We start from the raw sequence: 25548 nt of genomic DNA on the forward strand, positions 1-25548 counted from the left end.
CCTGTTGACTGCGCTACCGCCGCTCGCTCTGGTGGAGTTCCAGAGTCAACGGTGAGCGCGATCCTGGATAAATCGATTGCTACCCGCCAATACGGTGGGTAGTGAAGACGTACCCTTATGATCCTAAGTAGCATAGGCGCTTTTGAATATCCCACCCATAATATATTTTCTGCTGTTTTAAAATGAAATTTTGGCAACTGGAAACAAACCAACCAGCTCTATGTAGACACCAGAAGTGTGACAGGGATCACAGTTTGAGAGTCTATAATGTAGGAGTTTTCTTTTATGATATCATTGCTCGTAATTCTGTTTATGATAAATTTGTTAGTCTCTAAGGTGCCACAAGTACTCCTGTTCTTCTTTCTGTTTATGAAGAAATCTAACACTGAAACATAGGCAAATTTGTGCTTCATCTTTTTTCACTTTAATATTAAAGATGAAAAGCACAGAAACTAAATTTGATTTTTCATGAAACTGTGCACTTATGAACTAGGGACAAGAAATTATTTGAACTCAGAACATCTAATATTCAGTTTCTTTTATTAATGTTTTCTTTGTAATTCCCAGTATGTTTTTGTTGTATGCAGGGAGCAATAGGGGAGCCCTCCTGTAGTTAATTTAATACACGTCAATTCCCATAGATGGTAATAAAAGATTGCAGTCTACTGAACAGTGTCCACTTTTCACTGCAAAGATAGTGAGTTAGATCCTTGAATTTTTATGAGACATTCTTCATATCTTTTATTCTCTTAAGGTCAAAATATCATTAAATCTTTAACACTTAATTATCTTTTATCATCCAAAAGTAATCTCCATTAACAAAAACATTTAATCAGTTCATTTCTTGAAGAAGCAAACAGAATATACAGTAATATACCTACTCTTCATGAAATTGTGTATGCAGTTAGGTTCTCTTATGAACTAGAGTACAGGCACTGTTTGAATGCTAGAGCTCTCCTTTATTAATATTTTCTTTGTAATTTTCAATATATTCTGTTCAGGGAACAATAGAGACAAATTCAACATCTGAAAGTTATAGCTAAAATATAAACTTGTCAAAGGGCTACCACCTGAAGTCTAATATGAATGCATTGCAAGAATTTTGGCTCGAACCTCCACCCAGCTATGCCTTCCTTCAATGGAAGTTTTGCCTAAGGGTACGTCTACAGTACGAAATTAATTCAAAGTTATTTTATTCGAATTTCCAGAATCAAGTTCATACATTCAATGTTATGTGTCCCCACTAAAGTGTGTGAATTCGGTGGAGTGCATCCACAGTACCGAGGCTAGCATCGAATGTTGCAGCGGTGCACTGTGGTAGCTATCCCACAGTTCCCACAGTCTCTGCCGCCCATTGGAATTGTGGGTTAAGCTCCCAGTGCATGATGGGGCAAAAACATTCTCACAGGTTTTTCTGGGTGTGTGCCGTCACTCGCTCCTTCCTCCGTGAAAGCTACGGCAGATGCCATACTGCCAGCAAACGGTGCAGCACAGTGCACCACCTGTCTCCTGGTATGTTGAATCCACTTTGAATGTCCTCTCCTCTTTCGATCTACTCTTTCATCTAACTATTTCCCGCCGTTTCTCAGCCATTGTGAACAGAACCGCACAGCTTCCGCCACTTTCTCCAGACTGTCTGTGCTGAGCTCCTGTGGAAGCTACAGAAGGCAACAATTCCCTGCTGTTTCACGTCCATCGTGAACAGAGCCGCACAGCTTCCACCGCTTTTTCCATGTTGTCTGTCCTGGGCTCCCGTGGAAGCTACAGAAGGCAACAATTCCCTGCTGTTTCTTGCCCATTGTGAACAGAGCTGCACAGCTTCCGCCACAAACTCTGCTCGCGCTTCCGACGCAAACTCTGCTCTCGCCGCTTTTTCCATGTTGTTGGTCCTGGGCTCCCATGGAAGCTACAGAAGGCAACAATTCTCTGCTGTTTCTCACCCATTGTGAACAGAGCTGCACAGACAATCTGGAGAAAGTGGCGGAAGCTGTCCTGGGCTCCGGTGAAGCTAGAGAAGACAACCATTTACTGCCTTTTATCGGCCATCTTGAACCAAATAGCTCATTTCGTGCCCTTTTTCAAGGATTACCCTTGCAGGCGCCATTGTGCGGCAAACATGGAGCCTGCTCAGATCTCTGCTGCAGTTTTGACCATTGTAAATACCTCGCGCATTATCCAGCAGTATGTTCAGTACCTGCAAAACCGGGCGAGGAAGTGACGACAGTGCAATTACTATACTGATGAGGACATGGACACAGGCATTCCTAGATGCACTGCATGTGGTGATTGGGAGATCATGATGGCATTGGGCCATGTTCATGTCTTGGAATGCCGATTTTGGGCCCGGGAAACAAGCACAGACTGGTGGGATCACATAGTGTTACAGGTCTGGGATGATTCCCAGTGGCTGCGAAACTTTCGTATGCGTAGGGCCTCTTTCATGGAACTTTGTGACTTGCTATCACCTGCCCTGAAGCACAAAGACACCAAAATGAGAAGTGAGTGGCCATAGCACTGTGGAAGCTTGCAACGCCCGACAGCTACCGGTCAGTCGGCAATTAGTTTGGAGTGGGCGAATCTACTGTAGGGGCTGCTGTGCTGCAAGTAGCCAACGCAATCATTAACCAGCTGCTATCAAGGGTAGTGACTTTGGGAAATGTGCAGACCACTGTGGATGGCTTCAATGTGCTGGGGTTCCCTAACTGCGGTGGGACGATAGATGGAACGCATATTCCCATCTTGGCCCCAGCACACCGTGGCGGCCAGTACATAAACTGCAAGGGATACTTTTCCATGGTGCTGCAAGCTGGTGGATCACAAGGGACATTTCACCGACATCAACATGGGATGGCCGGGAACGGTGCATGACACTTGCATGGACTGGAACTCTGGTCTGTTTGAACAGCTGCAGGAAGGGACTTACTTCCCAGACCAGAAAATTACTGTTGGGGATGTTGAAATGCCTATAGTTATCCTCGGGGACCCAGCCTACCCATTAATGTTGTGGCTCATGAAGCCGTACACAGGCACACTGGACAGTAGTAAGGAGCAGTTCAACTATAGGCTGAGCAAGTGCAGAATAGTGGTGGAGTGTGCTTTTGGACATTTGAAAGGGCGCTGGTGCAGTTTACTGACTCGGTTAGATCTCAGCACAAACAATATTTCAATTGTAATTGCTGCTTGTTGTGTGCTCTACAATATCTGTGAGAGTAAGGGGGAGACCTTTATGTCGGGGTGGGAGGTTGAGACAACTCGCCTGGCTGCCAATTTCACATAGCCAGACAACAGGGCGATTAGAAGAGTGCAGCAGGGGGCGCTGTGCATCAGAGAAGCTTTGAAAGCCAGTTTCATAACTGGCCAGGGTACGGTGTGACAGATGTGTTTGTTTCTCTTGAAGTTACCCGCACCCTATATATATGAAAGGAAATAAAGTCAAAATTGTTTAAAAACTGTTCTTTATTATTTGATGCACAATGCATTGAGAGAAATTAGAAGGTAGACTGGAGGAGGGAGGGTTGGGTTAAGAGGGTGGAGGAGGAGGGAAGGACAAGTCCAGAAACCAAGTCGAAAGTTCACATATACCAGCTTTCTAGTGCTTGGGCGATCCTCTGGGGTTGAGTGTGTGGGTCCCCCTAGCTTCCCCCCTCGTGTTCTTGGGTGTCTGGGTGAGGAGGCTATGGAATTTGGGGAGGAGGGAATTTGATTATACAGGGGCTGCAGCGGAAGTCTGTGGTCTTGCTGCCTTTCCCGCATTAGATCCACCATACAGTGGAGCATGTCAGTTTGCTCCCCCATGAGCTTGACCATAGCGTCCTGCCTGCTCTCATCTTGCGCCTCCCTCCTCTCTTTGTGTTCCTATAATGCTTTATGGGACTCCGCAATTGTTTGCCTCCATGCATTCAGCTGTGCCCTATTAGTGCGGGAGGATTGCATGAGCTCGGCAAACATGTCCTCCCGAGTTCATTTTTTCCGCCTTCTAATCTGGACCTGTGTCTGGGATGGAGTAGATAGGGGCCGAGTTCAAACATTTGCACCTGCAGGAGGAGAAAAAGGGAAGGTAGTATTTTAAAAAATACATTGCAGAGAACAAAGGGGGCACTTTGGGATGAGTAAGCCATCACACACAGCCGGGCAACAGAATTCATCTTGCAGGCAGCCCCTAGGGGCACGCGTGGTTCTGCTTCTTCTACATTCATTTCAATGCTTTCAAACTGCTGGGCCCCCTTTCCCACAGCAAGCAATGTCTGGTGGATTTGCCATATAAAAGGAGGGCCTGTGGGCTCTCTGGGATGATCACTGCACACAACAACCTCCCCCCCTCGGCCCCCCACCGCATGGCTCTAATCACGCTCTCACTCACCAGAAGTACCTTCTCCAGGGTCATGGAACAGGAGCCCACCTTGGGAGTGAGGGAAGGCTATTGGATCCAGCGTTAAGATTAGCTCCTGGCTAGGGGGGGAAACAGATTCCCCACTTGCTGCCTATGCACTGTCCTCCTCCTCCTGCTCCTCTTCATCCTCAAATGTCTCTTCCTCCTCGCTCCGTGCAACTCCCCCCTTACAGGTGTCCACGGACAGTGGTGGGGTAGTGGTGGCATCACCCCCCCATAATTGCATGGAACTCACGGTAAAAGTGGAATGTATGGGGCTGTGACGCAAAGCGCTCATTTGCCTCCCTGGCTTTTTGTATGCTTGCCTGAACTCCTTGATTTTTGTACGACACTGCTCTGTGTCCCTGAGTAGCCTCTTTCCATCATGGCCCTGGAGACTTTAGCATAGGTATTTGCATTCCTTTTTTTGGAACGTAGTTCTGCCATAACAGACTCATCTCCCCAGCATGCGATGAGATCCAGTACCTCCCATTCGGACCATGCTGGAGCTCGTCTGCGAATCCGGGACTGCGTGATCTCCTGTGATGGTGGACTCTGCATGGTCGCCTGTGATGGTGGACTGTGCTGATGGTCACCTGTGCTGCTGGTGACCAAACAGGAAATGAAATTCAAAAATTCCCGGGGCTTTTCCTGCCCACCTGGCTAGTGCATTGGTGTTGAGGGTGTTGACCAGAGCACTCACAAGGGAGCATCCTGGGATAGCTTCTGGAGGCCAATAACGTTGAATTGCGTCCACAATACCTTTCACCCAGGATTGCGATCTCGATTTAAGCGCTACTCCACTTGCCGAGGTGGAGTACAGAAATCGAATTAAAGAGCCCTTTAAATCGAAAAAAAAAATTTGGTCATGTGGACGGAATATTTTTTTTTTTCTAAATAACTTGACTAATTCCGAAATAACAGGCTAGCGTAGACCAGGCCTAAGTAAAGACTGGATACTCACTCCTTTAAGTAGGAGCTGTATGGAGTAGCTGCTATTGTTATGTAAGGATGTGAGTGTGGTTCCAGAGACCAAAGGTCATCCTCCAGTTTGGAAGGTGGATCCTCAGGACAGCAGTGAGCTGCAGCCAATACTAGGATCTGTTGCTGTTGTTAATCATGTAATGTTTAAATAAAAATAAGTAGTTGTTAACTACAGGCTCTCCATACCTACTCTCAGCAGTGGTGCCCATTCAAATATTTCTTTGGAGGGAAGTTGCAAACCCCACTCTCCTCCCTCTCTGCCCCACAGCCAGCCTTGCTGCCCCATCCCCCTAGGAAGGAGTTGCCATCACAGCTCAGAATGGGCAGGAGGAGCATGAGGATAAAGCATCCCTGCCTGAGCAGTGCTAGCAGCACAGGTTCCCCCTCTACCCCTGCCTCAGCTCCCGGCTGGGCTGGGCTGGGCTGGGCTGCTAGGGGCTCATTTCAGCACCACCAGCTCTTGGGTGCTGCTGTTGGGGGCAGCGATGAAGCTTGCTAGGATGGGACCATTAACAATTTCCCTGTGTCCTAGTAAATGTCTCCCCCTTCCCGCTCCTTACCCTGCTGGTTCGAGGCTTCCCATGGCACCGAGAGGAACTGCCATGTGTTGCAGCAGGAGAGCCCAGCAGACAGAGTGGGACTCAATTGCTGACTGTGCTCTCTCCTAGGAGCCCCTGCCTCCCGCACCTTGCTCCCTACCGCTCCTCCCTGAGGGCTCGAGGCTTCTTGTCAGGCCCTGGTGCCCAGAGGAGCTGCAGTGCGTTCCGGCAGATCGAGGACCTAGGTGCCAGCCGTGTGAGATGTACAGTAAATATCCTGCTTATCAAATGCAAAAACCTGGGGGGGGGGGGAAATGTCCCCAGACCTCCTCTAATTGGCACCTGTGCATATGCTGTCTGTGTGTAATCACATTGATATCCAGCCAGCCTCTGTTGGAGGGAATATGTACAGAGGCATGGAAGAGCTCCTCCTGATTATACCTCCTCATAGCTAGCATTTGTTAAAAATATCCCAACCAACCAAAAACCAAACTGGAAAGTCTATCCAAAATTGTAATGGAGGGAGTTCCATTTGACAGTTCCATTGGATAATACACACTGATCCTGCAGGACTATGGTTTGAAAGGGGTAAAAGTCCCCTTAGCCTTTCAACTGAAGAAAGTCAGACATAAATTTGGTACGTGGTGGGAATTGACAAATAACGTATAACTGATATTTATAGTATAGTAGCCCCCAGAGGCCCTAATCATAGAGCCTTATTATACTAGTGTATTCAAACACATGTGAAGACATACCCTTATCCCAAATATTTTACACCTAAGTCCCTAATTATGCAATTGGATCCATTCTGTCAGACCCTCAGAGCTCTGTGTAAGGGCAAGGGTCTGCCTACACAGATCCAATTGTGGGGACTGGAATTTAAGAATGTACTCTAAAATGTTTTTCAGAGACAAATCCACTCTTCCTGTGTGAAGCATATTGTGCATAGCATAACCTGAGGATGACACAAGTGTTTTACTCTGGGGCGGAAAGGGGAATACACCACTCAGACTGAGAGGTACCTCTCCAGTCTTACCACAATTCTGAGACTGCAGTACTACCACATGATCTTCTAGTGAGTTGTAATTATGGGTTGATATCATGATCATTTTAATCGGTAACCCTATTCTAAATTAGCCTGTGTTCATACAAATCACATCTTCATATAGTTGAAATATTCTTTTTTTAAACAAGGCTTTGTTTTTTATTCTATTTTATTTATTTATTTTTGCTTGTGAAATTCTTTGGATCAGGTATTAAACACTGCAACACACTGAAACTACTGTGCATGTAACCTTTTACATCAAGTTAAATCCCTGTAGGTTCAGAGCTTTTGTCACTCCAGTTTGATAAAAGCTAACTACGTACATCTTCCTTGATCTTTCTATCATAATGAAGAACTTAGATCCAAAATTTGCCAGCTGGACCCCTCTCCACCTTCACTCAGACTGTCAAGAACTTTATTTACCACTGTGATTGAAAGCACCTTCTTTTCTGCCGTAGGGCTTGTATGCATAATTTTGACAAGTTGCTCTTCATCATAGAAATTGTGTCAATCTTTAAAACTGCAGTCTTCCTTATTTGGTTACAGCATCTGAATACCAAACTGCAGAGGGGGCAAGAAAAGCCACATGAAAGCAAAATCTAAACAGAATGTGAAAACAAAAGAAGGGAGCAGGTATGTGTTTTGACAATAGGGTGACCAGATCATCCAGGTCAAATATCGGGACCCGGGAGGGAGGGCGGGGGAGGAAATGGCAGCAGAGCAAAAAAAACACCCCCCCTTCCTCTTCCCTCCGCAAGTGCTGGAGGGAGGCCCCGGAGACACAGGGGGAGTGCAGGGCCGGGGTGACTGAGAGGCTGGCCTGGCCCCGGGCGCAGGCAGGACTCAGTCAGGCGGTACCTGGACAGAGAGTAGGGAGGCACAGGAGGCGGGTGTTCTCCCCACCTGGGCAGCGGGACATGGGAGCAGCAGGCCCCAGCCCCCCTGTCCCGCTCGGGTCCCACAGGGGAACGAACGAGGCTGGGCTGCCGATGCCTCCGCCCCGGGGCCAGAGCCGCAGCCGCCGAGCGCCATGGCGGCAGTAGGAGCTGCAGCAGCGGCTGCTCCCGAGTCCCGCTGCCCAGGTGGAGAGAACAGCCGCCGCCTGCGCCCCCCTACCCTCCCTCCAGGTACCGCCCGACTGAGTCCTGCCTGCACTCGGGGCCAGGCTGGACTCTCACTCACCCCGGCCCCGCACTCCCCCTTCCTCTCCAGGGCCTCCCTCCAGCACTTGTGGAGGGAGGAGGAATGGCGTGCTTGGGGAAGAGGCAGAGATTTGGGGAGGGAGCCAATGGGGGAAGAAGGCGGCGGAGTCGGGGGGGTGCGAGCCCTTCTGGGCTCCAGAGCCTTTGCTTGTTTGTCCAGTGTCCCGACCTAACATTGGTCGGGACACGGGACAAACAAGCAGATATCGTGACAGTCCCGACAGTCCTGACATAGGTGTGCTCTATGTTGCTGCTTTGCCTTTCAAGTATAGCTTCCATTGGGCACCACCTCTGTACTGTTCTCACAGCTCTTCTTACTGCTCTAGTTTCCTTGCTGCCATCAAAGCAAATGCGTAATTTTTGTAGTGTACAAGGACTACACCTTAATTCTATTCAACCGACAGCCCACTTATTGAGGAGGGTATCTCTCTCCACAAGCACAACACCAGTACTCCATGATCTGCACTACCTGCCTATTGCCTTCTGAGACAAGGTGGGTGAGATAATGTCTTTTATTGGACTGACTTCTGTTGGTGAGAGAGACAAGCTTTCAAGCCACACAGAATTCTTCTTCAAGTCTGGGAAAGGTACTCCAAGCATCATAGCTAAATGCAAGGAGGAACAGATTGTAGTTAGCACATATTCTAAGGGACCATTCACTTTATATCTGACCTATCAATCCTCATCCTCAAAGGAAACCTGCACAACACTTTCAAAAGATGAGCCTGGAAGCTTAAATTCATTAGTTTGGTAGGCACTGAAATCATGGACTGAACAGACACTGGATTTACGGCTTGTTACAACAGTCTGTAACCCACAAACTCCCTCTTTTTGTCTGCAGAGGTGTTAATGGGCCACTCTACTTCGAATGGGCCCTTACAATATGTGTAAATGACTTATGATAACAATCTGTTCCACCTTACATTTAGCTGTGACACTGGGGGCATTGCTACACTTGCAGATGTAGAGCGCTTTGAGTTAAACCAGCCTTCGTAGAGTACAGTAGGGAAAGCGCTGCAATCTATCCACACTGACAGCTGCAAGCGCACTGGCATAGCCACATTAGCAGCTCTTGCAATGGCCACAGAGAGCAGTGCACTGTGGTAGCTATCCCAGCATGCAAGTGGCTGCAATGTGCTTTTCAAATGAGGTAGGTGGGGTGGAGTGTGACAGGGAGTGTGTTGTGTGTATATGTGGGGGGGGGAGAGTGGGTTTTTGGGGGGCTGAGAGCATGTCAGTATACTGTCTTGTAAGTTCAGACAGCAGCAAACCCCTCCTTCCCCCTGCCTCTCGCTCTCTCACACAGAATTCCACAGTAATGGTTGCTTTGTCTTGGAGCAGATAAGCAGCCGGCTGTCAGAAACGGAGTTTTCAAAGGGCATACTGGAATGCCTGCAGTGATTCCAAAATAATGACAAGAGTGGCCACTTGATTTAAGGGGATTATGGGATGTTTCAGGAGGCTGATCAGAGCGCAGTATTGCAACACCTTGTTAACACTGACGCCCGGGCGTTTCAGCCAATGCGCACCAAGCGTTAATCTTCTCGCCAAGCTGGAGTACCAGGCGCGCTCTAGCCCTGGAGTCAGAGTGCTCTACGTGCCTTGCCAGTGTGGATGGGTACTGAGCTGGGGTGCCAAGAGCTGCTTTAATGAGCTCTAACTTGCAAGTGTAGCCAAGCCCTGGGAGTACCTTTTCCAGAACTTAGAGAGAACAAAGGGAGATTATGCTAGGCTGGGGAAGACACTTAAGGAGATAGAAGATCAGATTATCTTTAGTGGGATTCTGCCTGTTCCTAGGGAAGGGCAGCAAAGGGCTGATAGGATTGTTAGAATAAATAGTTGGCTAAGGGAGTGGTGCTATAAGGAGGGCTTTGGGATGTATGGCCACTGGGAGGCTTTCGGGGACAGACAGCTGTTCTCGCGGGATGGACTTCACCTGAGTAGGGAAGGAAATAGACTTCTGGGAGGGAGGCAGGCTCATCTTATCAAAAGAGCTTTAAACTAGGAAGTTTGGGGAGACGGTTGGGAGATGTACAGTTAATCTCCACGCCAGATTCCAACATTGAAAAAGTGAGTGAGATAAGAGGAGATATAGCTGGGGAGTTGAGATTGGACACAAGAAGGATAAGGGGGAAGGACACAAAGAGGCCTGTAACACATAGTGTTACTAATGGGAGACAGGCGAAACAACATACATTACGGTGCTTATACACCAATGCGAGAAGCCTAGGTAACAAAATGGAGGAATTGGAGCTCTTGGTCCGAGAATTGCAACCGGATATCGTAGGAATAACTGAAACGTGGTGGAACGGCAGATCATGGCAAACAGAATGGGGGATTACCGTTTCCGAGGTAGAAACAAAACTCGAACGCCTTGATGGGGCTAAGTCGGGAGGACCGGATGATCTTCATCTGAGAATATTGAAGGAATTGGCGCGGGAAATAGCAGGCCCATTAGCGATAATATTTAATGAATCTGTAAACTCGGGGGTGGTTCCGTTAGACTGGAGAATAGCTAATGTGGTTCCTATTTTCAAGAAAGGGAAAAAACGTGATCCGGGTAACTACAGGCCTGTTAGTTTAACAACTGTAGTGTGCAAGGTGCTGGAGAAAATTCTGAAAGAGAAAGTAGTTGAGGACCTCGAGGTTAATGGCAAGTGCGATAAATTACAACATGGTTTTACGAAGGGCAGATCGTGCCAAACGAATCTGATCTCCTTCTTCGAGAAAGTAACGGACTTATTAGATAAGGGAAATGCGATGGACCTAATATACCTGGATTTCAGTAAAGCGTTTGATACTGTACCCCATGAGGAATTATTGGTTAAACTGGAAAAGATGGGGATCCATATGAAAATTCAGAGGTGGATAAGGAATTGGTTAATGGGGAGAATGCAGCGGGTGGTATTGAAGGGTGAACTGTCAAGTTGGAGGGAGGTTACCAGTGGAGTTCCTCAGGGTTCGGTTTTGGGACCCATTTTATTTAATCTATTTATAACTGACCTCGGAACCGATTGCAGGAGTGGACTGATAAAGTTTGCGGATGATACGAAGGTGGGAGGCATTGCCAATTCGGAGGAGGATAGGGATATTCTGCAGGGAGACTTGAATGAGCTTGTGAATTGGAGTATCAGAAATAGGATGAAATTTAATAGTGAAAAGTGTAAGGTGATGCATTTAGGGATGACTAACAACAATTTTAGCTACAAGCTGGGGACGCATTGGTTAGAAGTAACGGAAGAGGAGAAGGACCTAGGGGTTCTTGTAGACCGCAGGATGACTATGAGTCAACAATGCGACGTGGCGGTGAAAAAAGCCAATGCGGTCTTGGGATGCATTAGGCGAGGTATATCTAGTAGGGATAAGGAGGTGCTGCTTCCGTTGTATAAGGCGCTGGTGAGACCTCATTTGGAGTACTGTGTGAAGTTCTGGTCTCCCATGTTTAAAAAAGATGAACTTAAATTGGAATGGGTGCAGAGAAGGGCCACTAGGATGATCAGAGGAATGGAAAACCTGTCGTATGAAAGGAGACTGGAGGAGCTCGGATTGTTTAGTCTGACAAAACGAAGGTTGAGGGGGGATATGATTGCTCTCTTTAAATATATCAGAGGGATAAATACAAGGGAGGGAGAGGAATTATTCCAGCTTAGTACTAATGTGGACACGAGAACAAATGGATATAAACTGGCCATGGGGAAGTTTAGGCTTGAAATTAGACGAAGGTTTCTGACCGTCAGAGGGGTGAAATATTGGAATGGCCTTCCGAGGGAAACGGTGGGGGCGAGGGACCTGTCTGGTTTTAAGATTAAGTTAGACAAGTTTATGGAGGGAATGGTTTAATGGTAAAACATATTAGCTGAGGAATACCAAGCAATGGTAGGCAAACAGTATAATGGCTAACAAGGGTTAGGCTGGAGACTCTTGCCTACATGCTCGGGGTCTTACTGATCGCCATATTTGGGGTCGGGAAGGAATTTTCCTCCAGGGTAGATTGGCTGAGGCCCTGGAGGTTTTTCGCCTTCCTCTGCAGCATGGGGCAGGGATCTCTAGCAGGAGGGTTCTCTGCCAATTGAAGTCACTAAGACACAGGAATTGGGGACTTCATCAGCAGAGTCAAGGAAAGGGTAGGGACGGTTTTGTGGCCTGCAGCATGCAGGGGGTCAGACCAGATGATCATAATGGTCCCTTCTGACCTTAAAGTCTATGAGTCTATGAGAACTGAAGAAGAACTCAGGCTACGTCTACACTAAAAACTTCAAAGCGCTGCCGAGGGAGCGCTCCCACATTGTAAGTAGCTTCATCCATAAACATGACATCAGAATGAATTCAAATTTGGACATGTGCTTCTGAATAGACTGAAGTTCAGTTCGAGTCTGTGCAGTGAGATTGAGAGATTCAAAGTCATTTAAAGCCTCTCACTGAATTCAAATGCTGCACAACTGGTTGAACACCATCAATCTGTGCAGACCATCTAGTTTTGGGCATCCCATGCAGTGAAACAGGAAGATATTGCTTCAGAATTTCCCACCTTTGTGGACTGCTACTGAAGAGATTGTACATTTGCTGAACAGTTCCAAAGTAAGTAATTGCCTCCTTACATGATTCAGCACAGTCAACACCTCCAAGGTTTAGTGTGTGGTTTAACAAATGCTTTTCTAGCCTTTTTCTGTGCAAATGCACTAATTATTGAAGGGGAAATCTAGCTTTCGTGCAATGTTACCATTGATCTTAAGCATAGCGAGCCCATTCAAATGCTCTTGTCCCATAGTTCTTTACCTGCTTCAACATGTTGAAGGTGCATTCACCTGAAGCCACTGATGCAGGCAAACTGACAAAAATACGCAATGCGGGAGAAAATACAGTTTGAATTATGCTCAAGCAAAACTGCTTGTACACCTTTGTACTTCCTAGTCATATTAGATCCATTGTCATAGGCTTGACCAATGCAGACTTGAAAAATCTAATTTAAAACCTTCTAGAATTGTTAGTACTCGAGCAGCAATTTCTTTTCCAGTTTTTTCGTGAAATTATCAAACAAAATAAACCTGTCTACAATCTTAACATATTGAATAACCATAGTAGTCTGTTCCTTGTGAGAACAATCTGGAGTGGCATCAACAATGATTGAAAAATACTTGGCATTTCAAATCTCATCAAGAATTGTTGTTTGTATGAATGACCCACATAGTTCAATAAACTCGTTTTGTATGCATGTGGAGAGATAATGGACTTGCATGCACTTTTGTCTCATACAGTTCTCGAACACACTTAACATGCTCTGATAAAAGTGGGTCATATTTGCTGAGGAGCTCAACTATGCCTAGAAAGTTTCCATTTGCATGATCCCCAATATATTGACTGGAAACAAAGAAAGCCAATCCCTGCTCAGAAAGAAAAAGCATGACATTCACGATGTGCTCAGGAAGTTTTCTCCAGTATTAGTTAATTAGTTTCTATAGAGAGTTCAGTCAAGAGTAAATTCTCAACTGAACTTTCAGCTGATGCTGCCCTATGGGCTAATTTCCATGCAATATAGGTTTCTTTGTGTGAACTCTCATGTGATGGTATTTGGTCTTTCAACTTCCTCCAAACTCTGATTCTCCATCCTGACTGATCAGAGAGAACTGATGCATTTGTAGTACTTTTGTTCAAAATGAAGCAGAGTGCCCAGTAAAGAGATTGTTTTTCCATACTCCAGCATAACCAGTCTCTTGTGCAGGTCTCACCATTTAGAAGAGTTTTTGTCAGCAGATGAGTAGGGAAAGCATGATTATCAGCATTTTGTGGCATCTTACTTGGAATTTCAAAACAACTAATTTGAAGAAAAGATTGCATTTGGGCAGCATTGCTCTTTTCAATAATTCCAGTGTCAGTCACAGTCAAACCTGTAGTACTCATGAATTACTCTTGCTGCGTAAGATCTACATCATGATCTTCCTGTTGCTGTTGAGTTTCTTGATCATACACAGGATCTTCTGCGGCATCTGTTACTGTTGGCACATCTCCTTCTTGACTATGTCCTCATGTTCAGGTATTGCAATTGAAATATCACAGACACAGATACAGAGAAGGATAATGTCCAAAAATTTCAAAAATGTGTCCTCATGAAACTCACTGTACAAGATTGTCCTCACAAATTTTCACCTTGAATCTGGGCCTACAGACTATGATGATGGCCAAGCTACCAAGCCAGGACTCAACCAACCAGCCAGTCACCTCTTTTAGCTACCATATGAAGATAATAATGAGGAATTCTCACACAAATAATTCCGTACGTCTAGTTGACTAAAACTATAAAGACACTAAAATGTAACCATTCTCTACCTTTCAACACACACTTGATCTAGCACCAGCCACTAGTAGTGGTTATATAATCAGCTGATCTTAGAGGACACGTCTAATCTTGTGCCATCAGAACTGATATATTTTTATTGCTATTTATGAACATTAACTCTTTAATATGAAAAAATCTGTATCAGTTAACAAAAAAATTGTCTTTTACCAAATCACATCTCTAATTTGCAGCTCTAAGCTGAGAGTTTGTGTCACATTTTGGTCCAATAGGGATGCGCATAAAAACAAGTTGCAAAACTTATCAAATGCCAAAAAATTAACAAGTGTCTAAAATTTAGGCCCCCTTTGAGCTTGAGGACCAGGCCAAATGGTCTTCCTGCCCCCTCCCCCGAATGGCATTGGCTGGTGGACTACCACGGACTTTCAAGTTGCACAGGGTTATTCTGCCCTGGAATAAAAACTTGTTAGCTAAACAACATAAGTTCAGAAGCACCTCTGGTTTTCGCACTCTCTTGGGATAATGTGGTGATGGTGATGGGGCATTGTTCTGTACAACAGGAACAGTTGGTGGCAAGAAATCAACTGGATCTGGTTCCAAAGTTTCTTCCAACAGATTATTGAAATTAGGAGTTGTAGTGGAAGGATGTTTGAACAGAGGAACAGAAAGTCCCTCTGGAACAGCCATGGACTAGTCCATAGGTCACTTCCATAAAGTATTGTCGGATAGTTTTTACCACAAACAACACAGGTCCGATGCATTTAACAAGTTCTCCAAATAACCATTTCCCTCCACAACCATAGTTGCAAGTCTACATTGTCTCCTACTAGAAAAGAATGACGATGAGTCTCACATTGTTGATAAATTTGCATAACTTGGGATTTGGATGTGAGGCAACATCAGGACATAGCAGGTCCCAACAGAACATATGTGCTGACTTCCATTTGAGGCTAGCAGCCTCTTAAATTCTTCTGAACAGAATTTAGGTCCATTTTCACTCACTAACTAACAGTAGACCAAATTAGCTAAACAAGGTACAAAGATATCCAATGGTCTTGGTAGCTGTAGTAGAAGTCATTCTGAAAACTTCTGGCCATTTAAAATTAGTGTCAACTATGGAAAAAAAACAAAACCTTCTAATGATAAAGCAAAGTCCACAAGAATACGTATCCAGGAAGTCTGAGGCCACAACCAAGAGTGTAGATAAGCTAGGTCAGTACCAGACTGAATTTGCTGACACATAGTACAGCACTTCGCCTTCCTCTCAATGTCTGTCGATTCCCGGCCACCAGATGTGGCTCTGGGTTATGGCCTTCATCTGTACAGTGCCAAAATGACTTTTGTGAATAGCTTCCAAAACATAAAATTTAAGTGATTTCGGAATGATCACTTGCATTCCCCCATGAGATGCAACCTTGCTTCACAGATAATTCATGTTGATATGATATAAATTGTGTAAACTGGGGATTCTTATGATCCAACATTATACTGTGTAGTACCATTCCCTTCTCAAGAGAAAACACATAATCCTTAGCAGTTTTTTTGATATGTGTCCTAGTGATGGGTAACCTATCCATCAAATTAAGATAAAACACTTTGTCTGAAGTTTCTGTGGGTTGATGGAGGATTGGGCATGGGAGGTTTGGCAGCCCATAAGCATTGCCATGCTGAGTACCTTTATGGTCTTGAATAGTATAGGAATGAGCTGAAAGTAACAATGTCCATTGTAATATATGAGCAGCAGCTGATGACAGAATTCTATGTTTCGATCGAAACATACCATATATATATTTAGGTATGGAACTTCTGAATTCCAAAGATAATGCTCAGCGCTTCTTGCTCTATTTGTGCATATTACTCTCAGGAGTGGTAAGTGTTTGTGAAGAAGGCAATTGTTTTCTCCATGCCATCAGGGAAAAATTGTGTGAAAGAACTGCACCCACTTCATATGGTGAAGAATCACAGGCCAATTGCAGTGGCAGCGAGGCAAGGAAGTGCGTAAGAACTTGGGCTGATGTCAGTAGTTTCTTTGCTTCCTTAAATGAACACACACATTTAGTCCATTTCCATTTTTCCCCCTGAAGCAGCTCCTGGAGCTGTTGCCAGATTAACCTGAAATTTACCATAGTAGTTAAGCAGTCCTAAGAATTAACATAGCTGTTACACATTCTCTGGTGGTGACATTTCTCTGGTGATTTCCTTAAGCCTATGGCATCAATTACACATCCAAGATATTCAGCTGAAGGTTTGAAAAACCTCAAATTTCTCTCGATGTACTCTCAGTCCACAGTCTTCCAAACGTTGCAAGACAGCATCCAAATTTTGAAGATGATCCTCTTGCTCCTTTCCTGTAACAATGTCATCCAGCTAGTGTTGAACTCTGTTAAGTTCCTTCAGGATTCCATCCTTGTGGCCAATGTTATAGGACCTAGCAGTGAAAGAGAGAGACACAGGGGAGCAATTTAAACACAGGTGACTTCAGCGTTCTAGAAAGAAACATGAACAAATGGAAGTTAAGCTCTGCTCTGAGTACAGAGTACCCAACCATTTAAAGGGGTAGGAGACATCACACTTTTGAATCCTTATTCAGGTATTTTCTCAAATTAATGCTGTCAGGGCTCATTCCTCACTCTGGCACTTCGAATGCAGAAGGTGGGGGCTCGCAAGGATTCTAAAAATTAATACTGGCCACTCCAGGCTTGTATTAAACTTCCAAGGTTACAGCTTTTCTCTGATCTTGGATGGTAGATGCTGCCACCACACAAGTGCAAAAACCCCTTTGAGAACCCAGGAAGGTGCACTTGTGAATTCCTTCCTATGGGGTACCCTGAAGCCCTTTCAGCCCCCCCTTCGGGGAAGACCTGAGAAAGAAAACAAAGGAAATCAACTGTTGCCACCAGCTAATTAAACATGTGCATAAACCTCTTAAGACACAACACTCCTATCCTGTTCTTAATAAAGGTAAACTTTATTTAAAAAAAAAAAGAAAAAGAAAAAAAAATGCATCTAAAAACTCACGGTATTGCTAGACTTCACAAGCCATAAAGAAATAAAAGCGATAAACCTAATCACGTCTTCCTAAACATTTCCTGATCTACTTACGTATCTGGGGTTCCAAATGAGTAGTTTCTAGGTATGATCTGATGATTTTTCATACCTGGCCTAAGCTCTTATAGCATAGTTCCAGCCCTGTGTCTGCTCTCTGGGAGAACACAGACAGACAAAGGGGAAGTTTTTTTCCTAATTTTAAAAAGTTCTAGCCTTTCCATTGGCTCTTCTGGTCAGGTGCCCACTCCCTTCCTTTTACCTATGGACTTTTTAACCCTTTACAGGTAAAGCAATTAGAGAACAGCTACTAAGAGGGAGTTTATAGCTAACTGGCTGGCTGGGTGTCCATAAAAGGAAGCTACTCCCCACTTAGTTTATCACAAATGCTGTGTGCCCTCTCCTTTTATTATTATTATTTTTCGGTTGTGCACAGATTCAGAGCTTGCGAGTGGGGAAGCATTGCCTCTTAAAAGCAACTGGGGTGGTAGTTAGTTAACTCAGATTTCTGGGTGGGTGTTTAAGTCAATTCTGTTTTGTAATGTTAAAAGGAACCCTTACATATTGAACTTGGCTCTTGTTGCTGCTCCTAACACCTGACAGGAGGGTTACACATACATGACAGTAGTATTTAATCATCTGTTAAAACATTAATTAAATAGGAAGTGTAGGTATTTTCACTATTTATCCCACTTCATTAAAACCAAAATTTTAGGAGTGCATTTAGTACTGTAGATTAATAATTGGCAGCAAAAGTCATTGCCCTTTTGTAAATTCCTGGCCTTGTTATGGTATATAGTATAGTTGCTCTTGCAGTCTTTTCTCCAATCAGCATTGTTCAACTGAGCAAGAATTCTGCTCTGAGAAATAATTCATTAGGGAGAATTTTCAGGTACAAAAATAAGGCTCTGGATGATCTAACGTGTATACTAAAATGAAATGAAGGAAACGTAAAAGTCACCATTGGAAAACTGATGAAAAATAAAGCTCCTGAACCAGAGTTAATGTGGTATTCAGAAGCAGTTTTGTTGAAATTTTTCTTCGGTGATTACTTTCCCACGGGTCAATGACCCAGTGTCTTCATGATATACCGCACTAGAATTTTTCCCACTGCTGCATGATAAAGGTATGTATTTCACAACAGGGGGATAAGCAAAGACACAATTATGGTCAGGTTAATTTGATCGTTACTTAAGACAATTGAGGTTCTATAATAATTTCTGAATTGGTTTATCTAATTGCACAAAATTGAGTTAGTGAAAGCAATGAAATTGATAAACAAAGATACTGAAATCTGCCCTAACTTGCATGTACAAAATTTAATATTAATACAGGTGTATGTGTAGTGTGCCTATTCCACGTGCTGTGTATGTGTCCAACAATTTGGAGAACATTCCGTAGGGGAGTCTTGGAATTTTCCTCTCTTAAGATCTCATGGTAGAGTAAGGCAGGCCGAAGATGACAATTTTTACCTGGGGAACAGACAGGTTTTCAGGAGTGGGATGACTAAAAATCCAACTCTTAGATATTGAATATTCACCCCAAGAGTACCAAACTATGGAACTTTATTCTGTTTATTTGCACAGAGATCTAATTGTTCTCAGTCAGATTGTTCCAGGGGATTAATAGATGGAAGCCTGGTTTAGCCACACTGTTTTCAGGTCACACAGAAGACCTTCCTTATTGTCAGGAGTCCATTAGAGCTACATTTCCAGGAAGCCCAAGGGAGTGTGGGGGGCGGGGGGGCGGGGAAGGATGACCGGTGTTCCAGAAAAGGGTTCTGTACTAGTGGCCTGGCCTTCCAAGACAGGTGGAGATCCATGAGTTCTGGAAATAGCACCTCCTTGCTCTATAGGGACAAAACCTTCCCTGAATGACAGGGAATCTAGCAGTTCCACCTCCCATAGGTTTTTCCTATGGAGTGTGATCTGGCCCTAGAGTGACTATAAAAAAATAATAAATACATACCATATTTTTAGGAGGAGAGCAGAAAATGATGAGAAACCTACAGTAAGTGGAGAATGAAAGAATAAAAAAAGAAAAATTGGGGAAAGAGTCTATAGAACAGTGAGAAGTCAATAACGTTTGAAGTACACATTTGGTTAGAAACAGCACTTTGAGACATATTGTGTTGAAAATTGAATAGAACCATAATGTGCAATTGATATTGTTCACATTAGAGAGAAAAAAGGAGCTGAAAAAGTACTTACTGTGCAAGTGCAGGGCCACTTCTTAAAGTGAAGCATCTTTGTCTTTGTAAAAAGCATCAATTGATATCCATGAGGTATGTGAGTGTCACAGAGTGGTTGACAACTTTAAATGAAGTAGGTCCAACTCCCCTGTGCCAGGACAAGTGCTCCTATTGGGCCAGTGAAGAGGACAGAGCAGCACCTGGGAGCTATAAAGGATCAAGTTGGTGAGAGGGAGCCCCAGTGAGTCAGAGTAGACTGGTTCAGTCAGGAAGAGCAGATAAGAGCTTCCAGAGACCAGAGAACTGGATGGGTCCCAGAAGGAAGCAGAAAGCAGTTCCTGGGAGAAGGCTGAAGGCAGGAAAGAAAGGAGCAAGAAGGGTTTGTTGCTTGGTGTCCCCAAGCCAGAGAACCTGGGATGGAGGGCTGAAGAGGGCACAGGGAGTTGCATGAGGTCTCTAAACTGGACAGCTGGAGCCAAGAGCTGGTAAGGATTGAAGGCAGGGGAGCAGCAGAGGAGCTTACTCACTGGTATCTCCAGGGCCAAAGAACTGGACCCTGAGGAACCATGAGAGGACCAGGGAGATTGAGGGATAATCCTAGCAGAGAGATTGTGGGGGTTCCTGCTGGGAAGAGTGGGATTGCACTCCAGTTGGAAGGGCTGGGGTGGCTGAGGACTGACAGAGATTCTTAGTACGTGGGAGGGCATCAGTGTGTGCTACATGGGGCATCAAGGGATGAGATGTCTTGAGTTTTAATCACTGCTTGTGCTGGGGTGATAAATGGACTATTTATCTGGGACTTTTGTTATAGACTATTTGGACTAACAGACTGTAATACACCAACCCTAAGGAGAGATAGTATTGAGACAAAAAGTCCTGAAGTGAAGTTATTGGGCTGCATGAGGGGGAAACTGAGGCAGACATGCCTGTCAAGCTGCAGTCTGTTGCAGGAGGGCACCCCAAAGGGGCTGGCCAGAGACAGTGAATTAGAACAGTTCCCCCCCACATCTGAAAATACCAACGGCAGTTTTGTAGTTGGTCTGTTAAAGAAAACCCTTTTAAAATGTATTTCAGATGTTTTGTCTTTGTTTTTATCCACAAACCAGCACCATAATCTGGTTTATGACATCCCAATCATTTTCACAGAATCCAGCTGTAATATTGCAATACTGTCTACTGAGTTCATCATAAGCAATATCGAGAAAGAATGCAGTACACTTACATACATGCTCAACTTTAAGCACATTAGCAGTCCCACTGAAGTCACTTACGGACTCTTGGAACATTCCATTGATGTCACTGGGCCTACAGATGTGGTTATTAAGCACATGTATAAGTGTATGCAGGAGTAGGGTCGTTATGGTAACATTTCCAGAGTAGACAGCCAAGCCACAGAAAGGACTCAAAGCTGAAAACCAAAGCAAAATGTTGTATGATAATATAATAATCCAGCAAGGATAGTTCAGTAGTTTAAGCATCAGCCTTAGAATACAAAAGTTTCATTGAAACCCATGATAAAATCTCAACAGGTCAACTCAATCCTTTAGCCTTCCAAAAAGTAAGTTTAGTCAGCAAGAGGGTCTTTCAAAGGACATTTCAAAACCATGGTCTTACCTGTTTGGATGGACACTGCACATCCTAGGCTTTTATATTGTGCACAGATTTGCATAGGTGGTTACATTTCAGTGGGGCCAGTGTATGTATAGAATTTGTGAGGTGCTCTAAAAGAGTATTTCATTGGGAAACATCCAAGTATCTATTATCAGTCTAATACATTTTCATTGGCTCTTGTGTAGTATCATCCCTTGTAACAACCATTGGTATCTTTGTTAGAGAAACCCATGCAGCACAGATTAACAATTTCCAGTTGTTGATCCAGTAATGATTTTTTACAGACTAACTAGTGCCACATTGCTCTTAGTTAGCATTTGGCAGACAAGGATGGTGGATTCAGCTTTCAAACTTCCCACTGTCCCTTCTGGCAATAACAGAAAACTCTTTGGTGCTTTGATACCAGTGATTCCTGTAGTTTAGTAATTACTGGATGGCAGCTATCTTACAGGATGTTCCAGGAGCCCACAAATGAGAATAAATCCAAATAGCTCACTGTTTTGGCCCAGAGTACGGTTGAGGATGCTTACTAAGTTGGAACTGGCAGATGTGTACTAGATGGCAGCACAAAGCTTGCCAAACAGTTCGGAGCTCGCTGAAATGTAGAGAAGTAGTGTTTTCATTTTTTGTCATTGAGATCAGAAGCTAGGCAATTCACGGCCACCATTGCCAATAATGTATGTGATACAATTTTTTGATTCGAGTTGGCCTCTTGTTCTTGCCCCAGACAGCTGTATTGCATTTGGAACATTTTTTTACATTAGTGTGCACTGTCAACCACCAATTACATTCCTTCTATAAAAGTACTATAGCAATCAAATAGAATTTTTCTGTGCAGCAAAAATTGAAGATGGACTTCCTATAAATGTTTAAGATAAAGAGGAATTTTCCACCTCAAATGTGGTAAAAAAGAATTCAAGGTCTGTAAGAAAATATAAAACTTTAGTTTCCGTTATCCATTATTGTAGAAACCGTCTAGACACTTCAGCAAATTAATGATAAATCCAGATCACTGGTATACTGGGGCTTGGTCCTGTCAGCTGCTGAGCACTTTGACCTAATCCAGAAAAGCACTTACAGGCATCTTAAAGTTAAGCACATGCTTAAAGTGCTTTGCTTGAAGTGAGGAAGCGTGCTCAGCATCTTGCAGGGTCAAGCCCCTGCTGAGGAGGGAGAGAATCTAGAGAGCCTCTTCCCTTTGTGCAAACAGGCTCTCCAGAATTCTCAAGAGAATGTCAGAGAGATATGGCTAATGAGAACCACATCCCCAAAGTCATGTTCTCTGGGTTATGGTGCCCGCCTAGCCTCCCACATTGGCTGGCACTCATGCCACTATCAAATGGAAGATAGTTGTGCACACGGCTCCTGCTTAGAAGATCAGCAAAATGCACCACATAGTGCTGTGTCTTGGATCACTGGGCAGAGTCTCTGCTCCCACTCACTGGAATGAACAAGGTAGTACTTAGCCCTTGGCAGGGGCGGCGAGTTATATGGGCGCAGGGGGCCCGTGCTCCAGCAATATTCAGGGCACGGGGGCCCAGCTCCACCAATGATTGGGGCCGGGTCTCTCCCCCAGCCTCGCCTGCTGCCCTGCATGCCTCTCCTGGAACGTCCCCCGGCCTTGCGCACCTCCCCCGGAGTGTCCCTGCCGGTGCCCTAGGCAATGGGCAGCTGCCCTGCTGCTCTGCGCTGCAATCCCTCGCCGGCCGCTGGTGGTTACAAAAGGGAGCAGCTGAGGGGTTTGGGTGGAGGTTCAAAGGAGTGAGGGAGTGATCGCAGCAGCTCAGGGAGCCCCAGGTGGCTGCTCAGCCTGCTTTGGGCTTTTTTTCCCCCTTCCTCTCCTCCGCTTTTCTTTTGCTAGTTTCCCTTTTTTGTGGCTGTAGCCAGGACACTCCACCCTCCTCCCCATCTCCACTTTTGGGGTAGAAACTCGGGCTGTTTTCCTGTCTGCTCGCTGCAAACAACTTCACCGCTTCTCCTCCTCCCTCCTCTCACTGAGCCAGCTTCTTTCCCCTCTGTTGCCGTTGGTGCAATGTAGCCTCCAGCTGCCCCACAGCCAGCAGGATTTCTCACTGCACCTCCTGCATGTGAGCAGCTCCTTTCAGGGCTTCTCCCGGGGTGCAGCATGAAGTCTCTGTCCCCCATCCTCCCCTATAATCTCCCTCCAGAGTTGAGGGTGGAGAAAAGTTTGTTGATAGTTGGTTTTCCTTCTGAACTCTTGTCACTCTTGTTTTTGAATGAGGATTTCTTGCTCTGGGGAAATGTAAGCCCCTGAACCTGAGAGGGGCCCTAGGAGCATGTGCAGTGACAGTGGTGCAGGGTGATGTGCTGCCCGGGGGAGAGGGTTGGGGGGAGTCCTCCTCTCTGGCCGCAGCCCCAGGGCAGTCTGCCTGCACCCCAAACTCCTCAGCCCCAGCCCCACTCCAGAGCCCACACCCCCAGCCAGAGTCCTCACCCTCACCCTGCATCCCAAACCTCTGCCCCAGCCCTGAGCCCCTCCTGAACCTCTCATTCCTGGTCCCACCCTGCAGCCCTCACCCCTGAATCCCAACCCTCTGGCCTAGCCCTGAGCCCCCTCCCATACCCCAAACCCCCAATCCCCAGCTCCACCCCAGTGCCCTCACCCCTAGCCAGAGCTCCTGCACCATGAACCCCTCATCCCCAACCACACCCCAGAGCCCTCACCCCCAGCCAGAGCTCTTATCCCCCCATACCCCAATTCTCTGCCCCAGCCTGGAGCCCCCTCCTGAATCTCTCATCCCCGTCCCCACCCCACAGCCCTCACCCCCAAACCCCAACCCTCTGCCCTAGCCCTGAACCCCCTCCCACACCACAAACCCCTCACCCCCCAGCCAGAGCCCTCATCCCTCCCCGCCACATTGTGCAATATAGGGAAACTATTAAATGCTTACTGTTTCCAGTCCATTTTTACATTATTTAAAAAAAATCAGGTGGGGGGGGGGGAGAGGGATGAGACTTGGACCCGTTCTGGGCACCACCAAAAATTATACAAACCTGCTGCCCCTGGCCTTTGGTCCTGGATAGGTGATACGAAATATTTTATAGCTTGGTTAGAGTAAATACAGTGATCCGAATGATATGCAATGTTGAAAATCCTTACGAGGCACTGGCCCAGAGGCTTAGCAGCAGTATAACATGCTGCCATATGGGGTTCCAAATTCAAGTGCTTAGCTCCATCCTATTCCTTGTGCCAAAGAGGTCTGGAAAGGTCCTGAATTGCTCTGTATGCTCATCTCCAGCAGATACTGACTGGGGGGACAGACTTCATCCAGCTTTTCTTGGCCTGCGTGCAGGTGGCAATAACAGAGACTTTGAAGGCAGAGGAAGCAGAGATGGGGAAATATGAGAATCCTGCAGCCATAGTAGCACCTATGAACTTTTTTTGAGGGGGGGATTCTTTGCATATGCAGTAAACATTTCTTTAACCACAGATGAGTAAAAGCTGTGAAATTCATTTCCAAATCCAAATTTGAGCTTCCCCAAGGTTCAGGAGTGCTTGGGTCTGAAATTTTTGGCTTAGGCATCTTTCTTCATAACTTGAATGTATTCCCAGGTATGAATTTCCTTTTATTTTTCAAAATACCAAAACCTGTGGCCCATTTACATGTGTTAATAAATTACCCCATCATCTCTTGGGGGCGGGGGAGATGTACATCAGAGCCCTGTGATCAAGTTTGAAAGGTGCCCTGGGTCTCGGGGCAGCATGGCTCAGGGGCCTCAGCCCTTACTGCAGTCCCTGCTGTCAGGGCAGTGCAGCCCAATGGCCAGAGTCAATACTATAGCCCCCGCTGTCAGGGCAGCACAGCCCAACGGCCAAAGTCAATACTTCTGGCAAGCTGGGCCACCACCCCGGGGTGCATGGTGGCCAGGATAGGGTGACCCAGGCCCTCCCTCTCCACCAGGTCCCAACCCAGGGCTCCATCGGTGGCAGGTTTGCCCGCCATCAGCTTGGTGAGGGTCAGTGAGCCTTGGTCAGGTTCTGTCATTGTTTCCCTGCAAAACCTCCCTAAGTCACTTCCTATCCGAGTCTCTGGACTCCTCTGGGATTCTCCAGTCTCTCCGCTCTCTGTGACGTCCCGAGCCGGTGTGTTGGGGTCCATCTCCGACTGGTTGGCCTCTGCATCTTGGAGTGCAGGCGGTCCTCCCTCAGGAGCTGGCAACACACCTCCTTCCCCACCAGCAGTCAGCCCAGACTGAGCTGCTCTGCTGGCTTTTATATCCTGCTTCCAGCTGGAGCATGCCCAGCAGA

The sequence above is a fragment of the Malaclemys terrapin genome, chromosome 5 (assembly GCF_027887155.1).
Source record: "Malaclemys terrapin pileata isolate rMalTer1 chromosome 5, rMalTer1.hap1, whole genome shotgun sequence".
Lineage (NCBI taxonomy): Eukaryota > Metazoa > Chordata > Testudines > Emydidae > Malaclemys > Malaclemys terrapin.